Below are 16,405 nucleotides of genomic sequence, written 5' to 3' on the forward strand. Positions count from 1 at the left end.
AGGATGGGTAAACAAAGTTATCTGGAATTAAGAAAGTTCAATTTCATTTGCATGGCACAACTTTCACCCCAGAAAGTGACTGTGAATCCTTCATGGCTGCCTCTGTCTACAGGAACTTAAAACTGAACACAGAAAGTCACATTTGCCCATCCTTGTCACTAGTCCCCACCCTAGATCTACTGCTGCCTGCTGAGCAAGGTCTTTGATATAATAGGAAATTATATAGGAAGCCTTTCTAGAGAAGCAGATTGGTGGTGGGGGAATGGATACCAAAGTCCAGACTAATGAGGAAAAACACAAGGTCATTCTAGCAATACATTCTGCACCCACACACATAGCACATACAGTCAAGTTCGGTAAGAAAAAAAAGATTCTCCCATTGTCATTTAAGAAACTCAAGACTCTCAGCTGGGTGCAGTGGCTCATTCCTGTAATCCCAGCACTTTGGGAGGCCAAGCCAGGCAGATTGCCTGAGGTCAGGAGTTCGAGACCAGCCTGCCCAAAACCCCGTCTCTATTAAAAATACAAAAAATTAGGCAGGTGTGGTGGCAGGTGCTTGTAATCCCAGCTACTCAGGAGGCTGAGGAAGAAGAACTGCTTGAACCCAAGAGGTGGAGGTTGCAGTGAGCCGAGATCGTGCCACTGCACTCCAGCCTGGGTGACAAGAGCAAAACTCCATCTAAAAGAAAAAAAGAAACAAAGAAAGAAAGAAACTGAGACTCTCAGAGTAAATTCTCAAGTTGTTGTTGTTGTTGTTGTTGTTTTTGAATGTCTGTCACAGAAAGAATAGAGATACTTGAAACATACTGAAATTTGGCCATGTCCAGTTCATCCAATTGCCCCAAAGTTGTAACTCCTTGGGTCTAAAACAACTGTTGTTATTTATTTACTGTAAAAAATATACAGTAAATAAATGAATTTAAATGGTCTCTTGTCAGTAACCAATCAGTTTGATTCACATTTAAAGTGAGTTGACTCAATTTTCTGACAATATGGAGATGGCCACTGATATTTTTATAGTGACAAAAATACATGTTTTCCATGTGATCCTATCTAAAGTGTTACAAAGTATTAAAGATGATGTGGTAAGACAAAGCTTATGACATTCCTACTGCCATGCAAAGGACCATGGAGTAAACTATTTGTATTAGTTTGTTTTCACACTGCTTTAAAGATACTACCCAAGACTGGGCAATTTATAAAGAAAAGAGGAATTCACAATTCTGCATGGCTGGGGAGGCCTCAGGAAACTTACAATCATGGTGGAAGGGGAAGCAGACACCTTCTTCACAAGGCAGCAAGAAAGAAATAAGTGCAAGCAGGGGAAATGCCAGACGCTTACAAAACCATCAGATCTCATGAGAACTCACTATCACAAAAATAGCACGGGGAAACTGTCCCCATGATCCAATCACCTCCCACCAGATCTCTCCCTCAGCACCTGGGGATTACAATTCCAAGATGAGATTTGGGTGGGGACACAGAGCCTAACCATATCACTATTTAACACCTGAAAGAAAATCAATCAGATATAAAGGAAAATGCAGTATAGAAATGTGGGAATTAATGATATAGAGCAAACTAATCAAGTCATCTACATTGTGCTGATATTTACTGTCATCTTATACATGACTTTCTCTAATGGAAAATGTTACTTCCAAATTAAAACATCACAGTACTATGTTACTGAAATACTTTTTTGAGAGTAGCAAAATTCTAAGTTTCATTCTCTCTCTCTGTTATTATTTTTTTTTTTTTATTGAGACAGAGTCTCACTCTGTTGCCCAGGCTGGAGTGCAGTGGCATGATCTCGGCTCACTGCAACCTCTGCCTCCTGGGTTCAAGCAATTCTTCTGCCTCAGCCTCCCGAGTAGCTGGGACTACAGGCACACACCGCCACACCTGGCTAATTTTTTTTATTTTAGTAGAAACGGGGTTTCACCATGTTGCCCAGGCTGGTCTGGAACTCCTGAGCTGGGGCAATCCACCCACCTCGGCCTCCCAAAGGGCTGGGATTACAGGAGTGAGACACCGCACCCGGCCCTAGGTTTCATTCTCATCTCAATTCTCCCCCTTTGGCTAGCAGCTTAAAAAGCAGAGTTAGTTATGTCTTCAAGGTAGTAGTGGTTGAGACTGTTGTGGTCAGGATAAAAAGATGGCTAAAGAAGGGAGTGGTTGATAATGTCTTGTTCAACTGCAAAGGTTCACATATATGGAAAAGAAAACAGTGAGCAAGATGATTGCTACGTTTTTTATTAATCTAAAATCATAGAAGATGAAAAAGAAAAATGGAGATTTGAGAAATCACATGAATTTCTTAGGATTTAATGCACTTACTGATATTTAAATATTTTTAATGAATGAACAATCATCCTACCAACATTGTGTATCTCCAATATTGAGAATATTGGTAGGTTGTGAAGGCATTTATTAGAACAAAGAGTGGATGTATGTGTGTACATATATGTATTCATATATATATATATATATATACACACACACACACAGATTTACAAAGATGTAATAAGTAGAAACATATAAAGATGTATCCATTTTAGTGTAGTGCAGTACACCTCAAATTTGGGTTCTGTAACCAACCAGCAGAAAGACTTTGAGCAATTTACTTAACCATATGGCGATTCAGTTTCCTAGTCTTTGAAATGGGTAAATATCAACCTCACCAGATTATTATTAAGATTAAATGAATTAATATATGTAAACCAGTGGGAATAGAGCCTCATACATAGTAGGCACTTTAGACAGTTAGCTTATTTTCATTAGAACAGTAACATGGATGACGAGCTTAAGTATCCCTAGGAGTTTTGTTAAAGAGAGCTAAAGTGTAAAGACTGAGTCAGAATGTGACACATGGGCTAAGAAGAGAGGTAGAAAGTAGAGAGCGAGGAGTTGGAAAAATATTACAGGTACTGAGAACAGCTTTTGTCAGATGCAAAAATGAAAGTATAAACTCCTGGTAAGTTTGGTATTTCTAGAACTAAAGTGAAGAGACAGGTGGAAAATGCTAAAAGATTAGGCCAAAAAGGATAGGACCTCATCATTAAAGGCTTTGTGTGCCAACTAACACACTTTATCTTATTTTGTGCAGATGGAGAGATCCTAAATAGCTCTAATCAGAGAAATGATGTGATCACACTGGATTTATTTCTGGAAATGAAAAGATTGATTTTAGAATATCTTAACTGGAAGATTGAAAGACCATAGGCCTATGACTATTTCTGAAGTTAAATGACTATTAAAGGTTAATGTATAAATAAAAAATTAATTCACCAAGATTAGCTTCTTATCAATAAATGATAATTTAATGCCTTTATCTAAGTGCTTCCTATAGCAAGACTCTATGGTAAAAGATCCTGGGAGCCACTGTGACCATTATTTGTTCAAATCTAATGAAAAGGTTTAGTAAAAGAGAATCTATATGAAAAATAGCAACATGGACCAAATACTGAGCAGAGTGCTTAATCATTCAATAAAATTTATAGACCACCCACAAAACGTATATCTAAACTCTTTTCGTGGAAAGTAAATCATAAGCAATGTCATCTTAGTGGCATAATGCTGTATAAGCTACTTTCACTGACACTCCTCCTTTTCCTGCTAAGATTAAAATTTCCATCTTATTAGAAAGGGTTGAACATTTCATTTACTAAGAAAACATTTTTAAGGTGCTTGGTATATGGCAGGCAGCACTCTAGTTGTTCTAAAAATATTTGCTTTTTTAATTCACATAACAACCTTACGAGGTGGATGGTATTTTTAACCCCATTATAACATTAGGAAATTGAGCGGCAGATAAAGAAGCTTGCCCAAGGTCATAATACAAAGGCAAAATTTGAATCTACATAATCTAGCTTCTAAGCCAAGCTCTTAATCACTAAACTGTACCCTCTCTCATATACGGAAAAATTTTATTCTAAAGGGAATTCTAGGTAACTTTAACAATTGAAAAAAGACATTTTCCCCTTTTCTTTAATACTACTCAGGCACTCCTAAAGATGTCTATGAGGTGAAAATAATTCAACTTGTTTCTTCGTAGATTTCCAAACTAAAAGAGATCGTTTCTCAGCTGTCTCTTCCATTTGCTTCTCTATAAGCAAAGAAATGACAAACTAACTTGAAAAGAAGACTATTTACTCTTTCCTTCTCCTTGTGTCCCAACAAATACCATCCCTACCCTGGCCTTGACACTAATTCCAAAAATCCAAGCTTCTATCTACTGAAGAAAGAACCCAGTCTTTCCTTGGGTAATTAAAACTTAATTGTAAGCCTAGTTTTTTTTTTTTTTTTTTCCTTTTTTTTTTTCTTTTATAGTGGTCCTCTCAGACTCCAGTTTCTTAAGACTCCAGTGATCTCTCTCTGTTAGTATCTAAAGGACCCACAGAAGGTTTCGTCATCACTGGAACAATGTTCACCTTCACAGGAAGACAGTGAGGCCGTACATGACTTAAAAAATGACTGAGTGTGGTGGCTCACGCCTGTAATCCCAGCACTTTGGGAGGCCAAGGCAGGTGGATTACCTGAGGTCAGGAGTTCGAGACCAGCCTGGTCACATGGCACCGTGTGTCTACTAAAAATACGGAAATTAGCCAGGAATGGTGGCATGCGCCTGTATTCCCAGCTGCTCCAGAGACTGAGGCAAGAGAATCACTTAAACCCGGGAGGCAGAAGTTGCAGTGAGCCGAGATCGTGCCACTGCCCTCCAGCCTATAAGCCAAGCTAGGCTCCTGGCCAGAAAAGAACTACACATAAATGAATATACTAGAAGAAGAAAGGAAGGAAAAAAGGAAAGAAGAGAAAAAAAGAAAACGTACATCTACCAAGAGAGTGTGAAAAAATGGCTAACTACACAGTAAATTAAAATAAAAAATCCAACTTGTTTTTAGAGCCAGCCTCAGGCTCTTTAGGGAGCCCAAACTGGATCCTTATGCATAAAGTTCTCCACAAGAGATAATCCTGCTTCTTGGCTTCATTCAAACAGGAAGCAGAAAGACCAGAGCCAGATACTACTTCCACAGAGGGGCCTTATGGAAAAGAGCCCCGAAGAGACTCAGGTATTATGGCTATGGATATCCCAAAAAGATAATTTTCAACTGGCCTATTGGCAGCCAGCACAGAAGGCAAATGATGAGTCCTTAAAATTGTCCTACACACTGTAGCAATAGTGGTTTGCTCTCTAAGTAAATTTTAAGGGAAGCCTAATTAGAACACACAAACTGCCTATAGGTGGCAATTACATCAGTGACCTGGGAGGGAGCTGTGTAAATGAGCTAAGACTAAAGTTTCTAGCATTCTTATAAACACCATAAAAAGCAAGGTGATAGCAAGTGCTGAAGCTTAACATCCTTAGCACCCTCTTTCCTTTACAGCCTTTTAGGTGCAAAGATTGCAAAAAAAAAAAAAAAAAAAAAGAGAGAGACCCATAAAAGTCTCCTTAATAGTCCCTGGGTAGAGTGCATATCACTAACAGCAATTACTATAACTGCTGTAATCTGAGATCACAGAAATGGCAAGAACATTTTTTAATTACTTTATTAATGATTTCTGAGAATTTATTTCAGGGCTGAGACACCAAGCTCAATAAAGAAGAGGAAGAGGAAGCTTCTATGTTACCCAGATCCACAAAATGCAGCAATATCTGATGCAGCTATCCAAAATCATTCTGCTGTGCAGCCATGTTTAGGGAGAAAGGTAGCCTAAGGAGCCAATGATGTCATTGCCTATCATGTTAATAACTGTGACTTCACCCAATTTAAACATACTGAAGGCACTAGGAGTATAGAGGAATTTTCTAGCACATCTAATTATTGACAGGTTGAGGAGCTTGGAGTTCTAGTTCTAACATGTCCTTAAATAAAGTAGTTAACAAGAACAGCTCTTCTCAAATTATTGTAATCATGCAGGGTTCTGAACCTATCTAATCTTTTCCTTAGGAGAAGCACAAAGTCTGCTTCCATTATGAGCTTGTTCACTCCTATAATATCTCTCTCTACTGAGAGAGTAAAGATTGTTATGTTTATCATTAAAAAAAGATGAAATGGAAAAAACAGACAACTCTCTTGTGGAGAGTTGTGTTTGCCAAGAGAGGTCATAGTTCTCTAAAATTTTTTTATCATAGAGTTCTGTTTCTTCCTTTGCATTTCAAGGGACAGGGATATCAGGAGAAGAGAAGAAAGAGGGTGGGAAGAGAGAGAGACTATGCCTATGTGCATAATAATAAAACACTTCTATAGCACTGAGTAATCAAAAAGGATATTGTATGTGTGCCCATGTGTGTGTACTTATTACTGGAATGATCTGATTGCCTAAGTACCTGATTGATTTCATCTAAAATTGTCTGAATACTTCTGAAATTATGAGTATACCTATACAAAATACAGTAGAAAGGGGAAATTACATAACAGCACAATGCACTCAGTATCTCTAATTAACTTTCACATATAGCTTTTATAAAATTAGAATCTTATTATCCTCTCTATTCTCTATCATGACCAGGCAGAGAAGACACAAAGAATTACATGGAATTCAAACACTGAATATAACTTTCAGCTACACTCAAAAAATACTTAAGAAAATGTGGAAAGGAGAAAAAGAAAAATAACACAAACAGCACTTTTAAAGAAATTTGTGAAGCTCTTTCTTTTTTGAGAATATTTTACATGGTAGAGAGAATGAACAGAGTGAACATTTCTTTTTTAATGTTTTGCCCTATAGAGAACATCACACAAAATTATTTTTACCAACGTTTGTAAGATATTTGAGAATGTTGGATAGAGAATGGAAATATAATACCATATTTTTTCATCTTTAATCTCAGTTTCTTAGGCTGTGTCATGGTAGTCCTCTTTAGGATTAAAAAAAAAAAAAAAAAAGCCCTTTGTCTTCTTGGACAGGAATATTCCTGAACAGGAAATAGTGTTCAGAAAAGCAGTGCATTCAGAGGCATAAGGCATAAGGTTAGAGAAACAGAAGTCTCTTTGCTGTATTCTTTCTTGCAAGGTCATAGCCACTTAACATTTAAGGAAGGCAGAGCTAGATACTACGTGTCCATAGACCATAGTGCATTTTAAATTTCTTGACTTAGAAGCAGGAATAGTTAGGCAAATGTAATTTATTCAATTTCTCTGATTAAACAGTTATTTTCTAACTATGTTAAGAGGAATTTTCTGCTTTGGTCATCTGTAGGGCATAAAGTTAAAAGAAAACTGTCTTTTAAAAGCATGCTCTTCAAGAAAACGGGAAGACAAGCCACAGACCAGGAGAATATATTTGCAAAAGACACATCTGACTAAGGACTGTTGTACAAAATATAAAAACAACTGAAAATGTGAAAACAAACTCAACAATAAGAAAATGAACAACTCCATTTTTTAAATGGGCCCCAAACCCTAAATAGATACCTCACCACAAAGATATACAGATAGCCAGTAGGCATATCAGAAGATGTTCAAGGTCAGATATCACTGGGGAATTTTAAGTTAAAACAACAAGGAGATAGCACGACACTTTAGAATGGCCAAGATCTAAAACACCAAATGCTGCTGAGGATGTGGAGAAATAGGAATACTCATTCATTTCTGGTGGAAATGCAAAATGGTACAACCACTTTGGAAGACACTTTGACAGTTTTTACAAAACTAAACCTACTCTTACCATGTGACCTAACAATTGTACTCCTTGTTTTTTACCCAAATTAATTGAAAACTTATGCCCATACAAAAACATGCAAACAAATGTTTATACCAAATGTTTTATTTATAATAGCCAAAACTTGGAAGCAACCAAGATGTCCTTCAGTAGTAGTGAATAAATAAGCCAAGGTGCATCCAAACAATAGAATATTAATCTGTGATAAAAAGAAATGAGTCAGCATGCCATGAAAAGACATGGAAGAATCTTAAATGCATATAGCTAAGTGAAAGAAGTGAGTCTAAAAAGACTATGCATTGTATGATCGCACTATATGATACCTGGAAAAGGCACGCCTGTGGAAACAGTAAAAAGATTAATGGTTGCCTGAGATTAGGGGGAGAGAGGGATAAATAGGCAGTGCGCAGAGGATTTTTAGGGCAGTGAAACTATTCTGTATGATATTACAGGATGGATATATGTCATTATATATTCATCAAAGCCCATAGAATGTACAACACCAAAAGCAAACGTTAATGTAAACTACCGACTCCAGGTGATGATGCGCCAATGTATGTTCGTGAATTGCACTAAGTGTACTACTTTTGGTGCAGAATATTGATAATGGGAGGTTCTATGTGTGTGGGGATGGGGTGTATGTGGGAAATCTGTACTTTCCACTCAATTTTGCTGCAAACCTAAAACCACTTTAAACAATAAAGTTTGCTGATTAGAAAAAGAAAAACATGTTTACGTACTCTGCTTTTTAAATGTGAACAAGTTCACGTAAGTATTTAAATGTAGAAAAGTTAACATAAATTCAGTGTTTTCTTCAGTCCAGTCATCGTTGATTTAACATTTTGTTTCTTGTATTTAACCAAGAGAAGAAAGTGGAGAGGCCCCTCCCACATCAAGCCAGAGCCCTGCATTAGCTGAGAACAGAACTGTCCAAAGCTTCTCCTTCAAGTTTTGAGGGATTATTGGACCTCATCAGCTTCTATAAATTAGAAGTATTAGCAAGAAATATACATAACATCAGGGCTGGTAATTTTGAGCATCCCTTTGTTATGCAGCATTGATTTTGAACCTATTTAATGCTTTCTAGCTCACAGAAAAGTATACCTATAAATTATCTTCACTATGACCAGACAGCAAGCAAAATGGACAGACAAATTATTGGCAATAAGGGTATCGGAGGGTAAATGCTCCCCCAAATGCCCTTCATATTAGAATAATTCTTCTATATTTAGTTACTTCCCCAAACTTCCTTCACATATATTGTATTTTTCTCTTAAGCTCTAATTAGTTGTGAGGTAATTCAATCATGATGCATATACTTTGGAAACATATGGGGAAAAGGGGGCTGGAGAGAGATTCATACGTTATTGTGACTTAGTTGAAATTTATGGTTAAATAGTTTTTTGATCATCAAAATGATAATTTATGATGTCCCTGGTACTAGGAATTTAGTAGCTGAGAATAACTTAACATTTCATTACCATTTTTATTGCCATTTTGGAAAACACATCATGAACTTGGAACGGCCAGTCAGCCACATTTATTGAGCGTCACAGAATAAGAGCCCAATATTGCATAGTATGGGGAGAATACAGAAGAATATTCTGTTCATATGTCCAAAATCCAGCTAGCAGAAGCTTAAATCTTAAATAATTGAATAAAAGTTTATCTAATCTTATATAATGTAATTTGAGCCCCCCAAAAAGTGATGAGTATGAATGCCTGCAAAAAAAGGCTCTAAGTACTTAAAAGGACTGAAATAGTTAATGACATATTGCTAAGAGGAAGAGCAGACTATGAAATCAAGCATAAAGAGTCACATAGAAAACATATACAGGATTGGGTGCGGTGGCTCATGTCTGTAATGGCAGCACTTAGGGAGGCTGAGGCAGGTGGATCACGAGGTCAAGAGATCAAGATCATGCTGGCCAACATGGTGAAACCCCGTCTCTACTAAAACTAAAAAAATTATGCAGGCATGGTGGCAGGCGCCTGCAATTCCAGCTACTCGGGAGGCCGAGGCAGGAGAATTGCTTGAATCCGGGAGGTGGAGGTTGCAGTGAGCTAAGATTGCACCAGTGCACTCCAGCCTGGGCAACAGAGCAAGACTCTGGGGAAAAAAAAAAAAAAAATGGACAGGAAAGGTCATCATGTACATGGTGAGTACCTATTACAGCTGAATTACAGATGATATTTGCTCTCTCTATGCCTTTCGGTGTTTTCCAAATTTTCAATATTAGGCTTGTATACTATATTAATAAAGATAACATTTTATGTTTAAAAAAAAAGCCACAGAAAATGCTCTTATTGCTATGGGGCTAAGAAGAAAGTGTGTGACAGAGAGAGAGACAGAGAGAGAGGGAGAAGAATTATCTTCTCTTTCCCCCAAGTAGCAAAACTATGAGACTGAGACCGAGTTCAGTTTATCTAATGGCAAGATTTGGCTCTCAACTTTGGTTTGCAAAACGAAGCCTTGATTACAATTTGAGCCAGGAGGGGGCAGCAAGGAGCTGCTCATGAAAACAAAACAAAACACAAAGACCTACTCCAGAGGAAGGTAGTGGAGCCAAGCAGAGGTGGATGTGACACATTGTAAGTCAGGGAAAACACAGAACGGAGGTGAGTCCAAACACAGCCAATACAAGGGAACCAGTGAGGAAAGACATCACTCCAGGAGCTGAGAACTAAAAGCAGTCATGGTGGCACAGGCCAAAGCTGAGTTCTGTGGCAGGTTTAGGTAGCAAGAGAGAAATAAACATTTAAAGAAACAAATCCCACAAAAAGACTGCTCTACGGGGTAGAATCCAGAACAGGAAACCCAATGATCTTCACTGGTTCAAATGTCAGGAGCTGAGCAGTGCCATCTAAAATGCTGATAAACAGAGCTATAAAGGATGCCTTCTAGGCTCAAACACAAAACTCCTGTCCTTACCTTTCTGCTCCTATCTGTGTGCCCAGGGAACCATGTAATCCTCAATACAAGAGTAGATCATATAATTTACACATACATAGTGGATCAGAGACCTAATGTAGAGATGACAGCCACGCCCAGTCTTACCCAGCCACACTCACAAATCAAATCCTCCAGCTTATCAGCTTTCGGCTAGATTTTGAACTTGGCTTAATTTTAACACGTTTTCTGGCACCTACAATTTTGTTTGGGAACTAGGCTTGCACTAGTACAATAGGCTTGCATTAGATAGATTTAGAATATTCCTGTTATACTCTTCATCCTTGAACAGAATTTAGCTCTCTTTCTCTCCCTTGCCCTTTCTGCCTATTGATTCCAAAGGCATTGTTGCCTCTAGATTGGGGGCCCAGAGACAGGATTCAAATCAAAGTATGTCGAATTGCAAAGCAATTCTCACTGTTGCATAACCTCTCTGAGTCAGTTACTCTATCTTAAAACTAATCAAAATATCAAGAAGTTATAAAGAATAATTTATATAATTAACTTACATAAAGGACTTTGTAAAAGGCCCCAAATGGTATAGGCGCTTAATAAATGCTGGCCATAGTTTTTTATCCTTTCCTATATTCTCTAACAAACCAAACAAAAATCAAAGCACGGTCTTTTCATGGGACTCATTGGAAGATTGATCATCATACCCTCCTTTCCCTCTATTGTTCCTGGGACATATTTTAAGGATTTATAATTGCTACTCAGATTAGTGACAATTTTCATTTCATAAAATGACTCTTCTTACAATTATGCTTAAAGTCCTCTCTAAATGGCTCTTAAATATATTAATTATGCAAAATTTCTCACCTGACATATGAAAGGCTAACTTTTCAAATGATTTCAGAGTAAATGGAATGCCGAGTCTTCTCCCAACCAGTAATAGCAATGTGTTCATTTGAACCAGATCATGAGCCTGCCTGCCTGGAGAAGTGAAGCCCCTGAACTGTCTCTGAAGCAAATGAGTGTCTGCATGCAAAAAGGCAAAATCGACCATGGAGCACTGGGTTAAATGCAGGATGATAGGCGACTCTGCAACTCACTTTACAATCACTTAACCCCTTTCGGTCCTTTGAGACCTAAAGGTGGTGCTGACAAGAAATGCAAGCCTGTTTGTATAGATATTATGAGTCCAGGATAATAGTTGTATAGCACTTTGGAAATAAAAAGTATTTAACCCTTTTAGCATGTTCCTCAGTCAAGAATAAAAAATGTAACTTTTAAAAGCTCAAATAAGTATGTATTCCCCTGTGGGGTGAAAAAACTTCTGGCTGAATTTAATATTACTAACAAAACTACAACTGTAATAGGAGTACTTGAAGGAACAATTTGAGCTTACTCAAATTTGTGTCCTTAGAAGGCAATAAATAAGTTTATCATTTTGACAGGTAAGACCGCCTGAGGTGCTTTGAACAAAAATAGGACACTGTCTTTCTGATCGAATGCTTTCATTTGAAGACTTCTTCCCATATCCACAACAGTACTTTGAACTCAAACGACATTTGTTTTATATATTAAAAAAAGGGTTCCATTTTCTTGTCTTTGTTTTCACTAGTGTCCAAAAAATTGTTTCTACATTAAGTAGTAGGACCCCAAAAAAACTCAATAAATTATTACAGTCATAGAATAAGCAAAGGTAACAAAATGGACCCCAAATTCAAGATCAAAATCCATTGAAAAGCTACAGTCATGCATTAATAGCTTTGTTAAGAAGCAAACAGAAACATCTTTTTTCCTCAGTCCCCCTCTTCAGCTTTACTAAAATAAGCCCAAGGAGCACCACGTCATTGATACTTTTCTTTGAGAATATCAGCGACAATTTAATTGAACACAGAATATAATCATTTACTTTTGTGGACCACTGTATACACTTTCCAAAACATTTTCATATATATTATTACATATATCAAATATTAGCTTAAATCTTTTACAATCAGGGAAACCGATGTATACAGAAGTTAAACGTCTAGTTCTGTTATTAGGCTTATTCATGTGAACTCATGAAGAGACACATGCAGCCAATGGCTGCAGATTTCATCCAAAAATTATTTACAAGTTGGAAATACAAAACTTGAAGGTAATTGAAGCTGGACAGGATCCTCATTTCTACAGCATTTCAAAGGAACTCTTTATTTTCAAGAGCAAGAGCCAAATATAGAATATTTGACAATCCAGTAACATGTTTGTAAAGCTTTGAATTAACTGAAATTTCCGGATTTTCTGTACTGAAAAAACCATCTCCCCTTTTTTGCCCTGTGAATTCTTTCTCTGGTAAAGTGGGTGTGTTTGACGACAGTGTAATCGATAACATAGGAGGTAAGATATAGAATTTACATGGTATTTTTGTAAAATATGTATGTCGCTTTATTCCTACCAGAAATAACCCGTGTCTTTTACACAAAAACATCAAATTTGATGTAGAAAACAGGTGGCAAAAACATTTTGTTAGTTAGGAGGATTCCAGGAGAACTCCAGGCACCTAAAAACTCGGGAACATTGTCTGCCAGTGACCACAGTTGTGCCAAAATTAATATTTTAAGTATTCATTTTCCCTCAAATATGCTAAATGTCTAATATGATTTGCATGTGTGTGATATTAGCTACTTAAACTGCAATTTCAAAAGTATTATCATGTCAAGGACTGAGAAGAGACTTTGTGGAGCATAATGATGTCCAGTTTGTAAGACCTGCTATAGAGATGCCTTGCTTATGAATCTCCCATGGTGGCGGCCACTTTGGCCACATTCTATCAATCTAAATAAAAAGCTATGAAATGAGGACTGGCAATATTCCATAAAATATTCCAATCTTACCCAGCATTTATTTCAAAGTGAGTGCCTCTGAGGTCCTTAAACTACTTTCTCAGAATGACCTTTCATGGTGCTTTTTGTACACAACACATAGTATCTCTATATCAAATATGAAAATAATTCTACTGAGTACATCCATGGGTATGGAAATGACAAACTGTGATTTGACGTAATCTGTAATGAATGAGTAATAGAGTCACACAACTAAGGGAAGGAATCTATTTTAGAATTTTCACTGTGATATACAACATGGTTGTTGGACAAATCATAGATAGAACAATCTCTTGGCTTAGAGTCCTTTCTAGGTTTTATGGCTTACTTGCGGGGAGAGGAGTTCTGGTTTCTATGACCTGCTGTGGGGGAGAAATGGGAAAAGGAGAAAGGAGAATAGGAGAAAGTCAGGGAGAACTTCTTGTTTCTGAAGCCCTTACAGGCTCCTTCAGTCCAAAGTACTCAGCAGGCAAGTGCTGTACTTTGGGGTATTGTGTTCCGAACCCCAATAAAGTTCGTTGGGAAGTACTCTTAGAATAAATACCTGTAGGAAAGTTAAGAGAGTACCACTGGGCAGAGAAAAGTGGAGCTGCACAATAAAACTCCAGATGATTCTAAATTGAGTTCTACAACTAAACAGACCTTTAATACTTCCCCACCTTGAGGCAAGAGGGCTAGGCTCTTAATTAATCCCCTTGTCCATTAACAGTTCCTTCAATGCTGGTATCTCTGTATTAGTTCAGGCTGCCATAAAAATTACTGTAGGGCTGGGTAGCTTAAATGAGAACTACTCCTTTCTGTCAGCTCTGGAGGCTGGAAGTTTGAGGTCAGCATGTCAGCATAGTCACTCTATAGTAACATGGCTCTCAAGCATTTGCATTTCAATATGTTCACTTCAGTGGGAGGAAAGCAAGGAGGTTACATCTACAGAAATGGGGCACACACAATATCAAAGCTTATTTTATCTGTGCTGTAGCCTGTAATAAACAACTTCTCATACTTGTGATTGCAATTTATTCATGATATTTCAATTTTCCATAGAATGCTTGTGAATTTCAGGGGAGTATACTGTGCACATGAATATTAGCCTTCCCTCTTCTCACAGAATCCAAAAGCATGAAGCATGCTAGTACTTTGCTCTTACCCAGTAGTTTTAACATTCTATTTCAAGGCTTTCATGAAAGCATAGAAGATGTTTTACTTTCTCTTCTTCCTACCCTTGCCCTCTCCTGATGGAAGTGATTTCCTCAAGCAAGAAAAAAAAGGTTATGACAGCACCATGAGGAAGACACTATTCCAGCAATCTAGTCCTTTTCCATTTTCCCAAAGCAACATAGAGAAAGGATAAAACAAAGTTGGGCTGTTTATTCCAAAACAAATAGTTGAAGGCAAACTTCTTACAGGAAATGTAGTCTAGAAGGAAAATGAATTTAGAGAAAAGGAGAACTTTGCTTGAAATGTGTGAGTTTTGTTTTTGGCTGAGCTTCAGCTGCTTCTTGGGTCAGCTGGCTAATGGCACATACCCCATCTTCCTCTAAGTGGGCAATAACAACTCCAGCTAGTTTTTCTTCAACTGACTGTTTAGACAGAAGAAGAGAAGGAACGATCTAATTATAAATGTTTAAAGGCCTTATGAGGTTCTTTGCTTTTCCAAGAAAATAAACAAAGTTGAGAGTTCTCAAGTGGAATCCTTGAAATCAAGATTTACTTCCTGGCTTGAGGCTAACATTTTTTCAGCTCTCTGAGCCTTGGTTTCTTCATCTATAAAAGTAGATGGCTGGACTTGATGAGTTTTAATTTGCCTTTCAGGTTCTATGACTCAAGAGAGGCTGTGTTGAGTACTGGGACCCTGAGCTCAGCCCTGTCTGGGCTCAAATCCAAAAGTATCACGTCCAAATGTGTGACCCCGGGCAAGTCATTTCTGCTCCATGTCCAGTGTCTTTAACATATGGTACTAATAGTACTCACCTTATGGGTGTATTGTATTAAATATACTAATATGTAAATGATGTAAACAGTTCATAGCCTATAATAAGTATTTAATGTTTGTATTATTAACTTGTAATGTATAAAGAACATTGTAATATCTTAGATTTGTTTCAGCCTTGGATCAGATCAGGTGTTTCTTTCACTACAACGTAAAATGTCAATATATTTTATCCTTGGTCCTGTGTATTCAAATTGTGAAAAAAAATTCACCAAAAGTGAAGTTTTTATTTTATTTATTTGTTTATTTTTTGAGACAGGGTCTCCCTTCATCACCCAGGTTGGAATGCGGTGGCACAATCAGAGCTCACTGCAGTCTCAAACTCCCTGCCTCAAGCAATCTTCCTGCCTCAGTACCGCCACCCACCCCCACCCCAAGTAGCTGGGACTACAGGTGCATGTCACCAGGCCCAGCTAATTTTTTGTATTTTTAGTAGAGATGGAGTTTCACTATTTTGCTCAGGCTGGTCTTGAACTCCTGGGCTCAAGCAATCTGCCCGCCTCGGCCTTCTAAAGTGCTACCTACACATCCTCTAAGGAGTCTGCCTACAATTTCCAGAATAAGTTAATCTGTGGATATCACCATCTCCCTCCTGTGCCACATCCTAGTTCCTCTTTAATGACTGAGGAAATTGCTTTTCTTAACTTGCTTTTTCTAAGAAATTGTCCATTTCTTTTTGAATCATTCCAAATATATTAATCAATTGGTATAGGATACTAGATTATTTGTAAAATATTGATACACATTTTTAAACTAATTGTTTATTCTGTTACCAAAGAAGATGGATAATAGTGAAAAATTACCAGAAATGTCTAACATTCCCGGATGATAGCCTTTAACTGTAACAGACCCAACATATATAGAAATCATATTACTGGAAGGATTGCACAACCTACAGTAGCCAATTGTTAGCAGTGCTGCCAGAAAGCAATGTGTTCCATTCTGAAATTACATGCTTATTGTTCATGTTGTTTTATTTGTTCTAAAGGTTAAACT

This window comes from Rhinopithecus roxellana, chromosome 14 (genome assembly GCF_007565055.1).
Source record: "Rhinopithecus roxellana isolate Shanxi Qingling chromosome 14, ASM756505v1, whole genome shotgun sequence".
In the NCBI taxonomy this organism is placed as follows: domain Eukaryota; kingdom Metazoa; phylum Chordata; class Mammalia; order Primates; family Cercopithecidae; genus Rhinopithecus; species Rhinopithecus roxellana.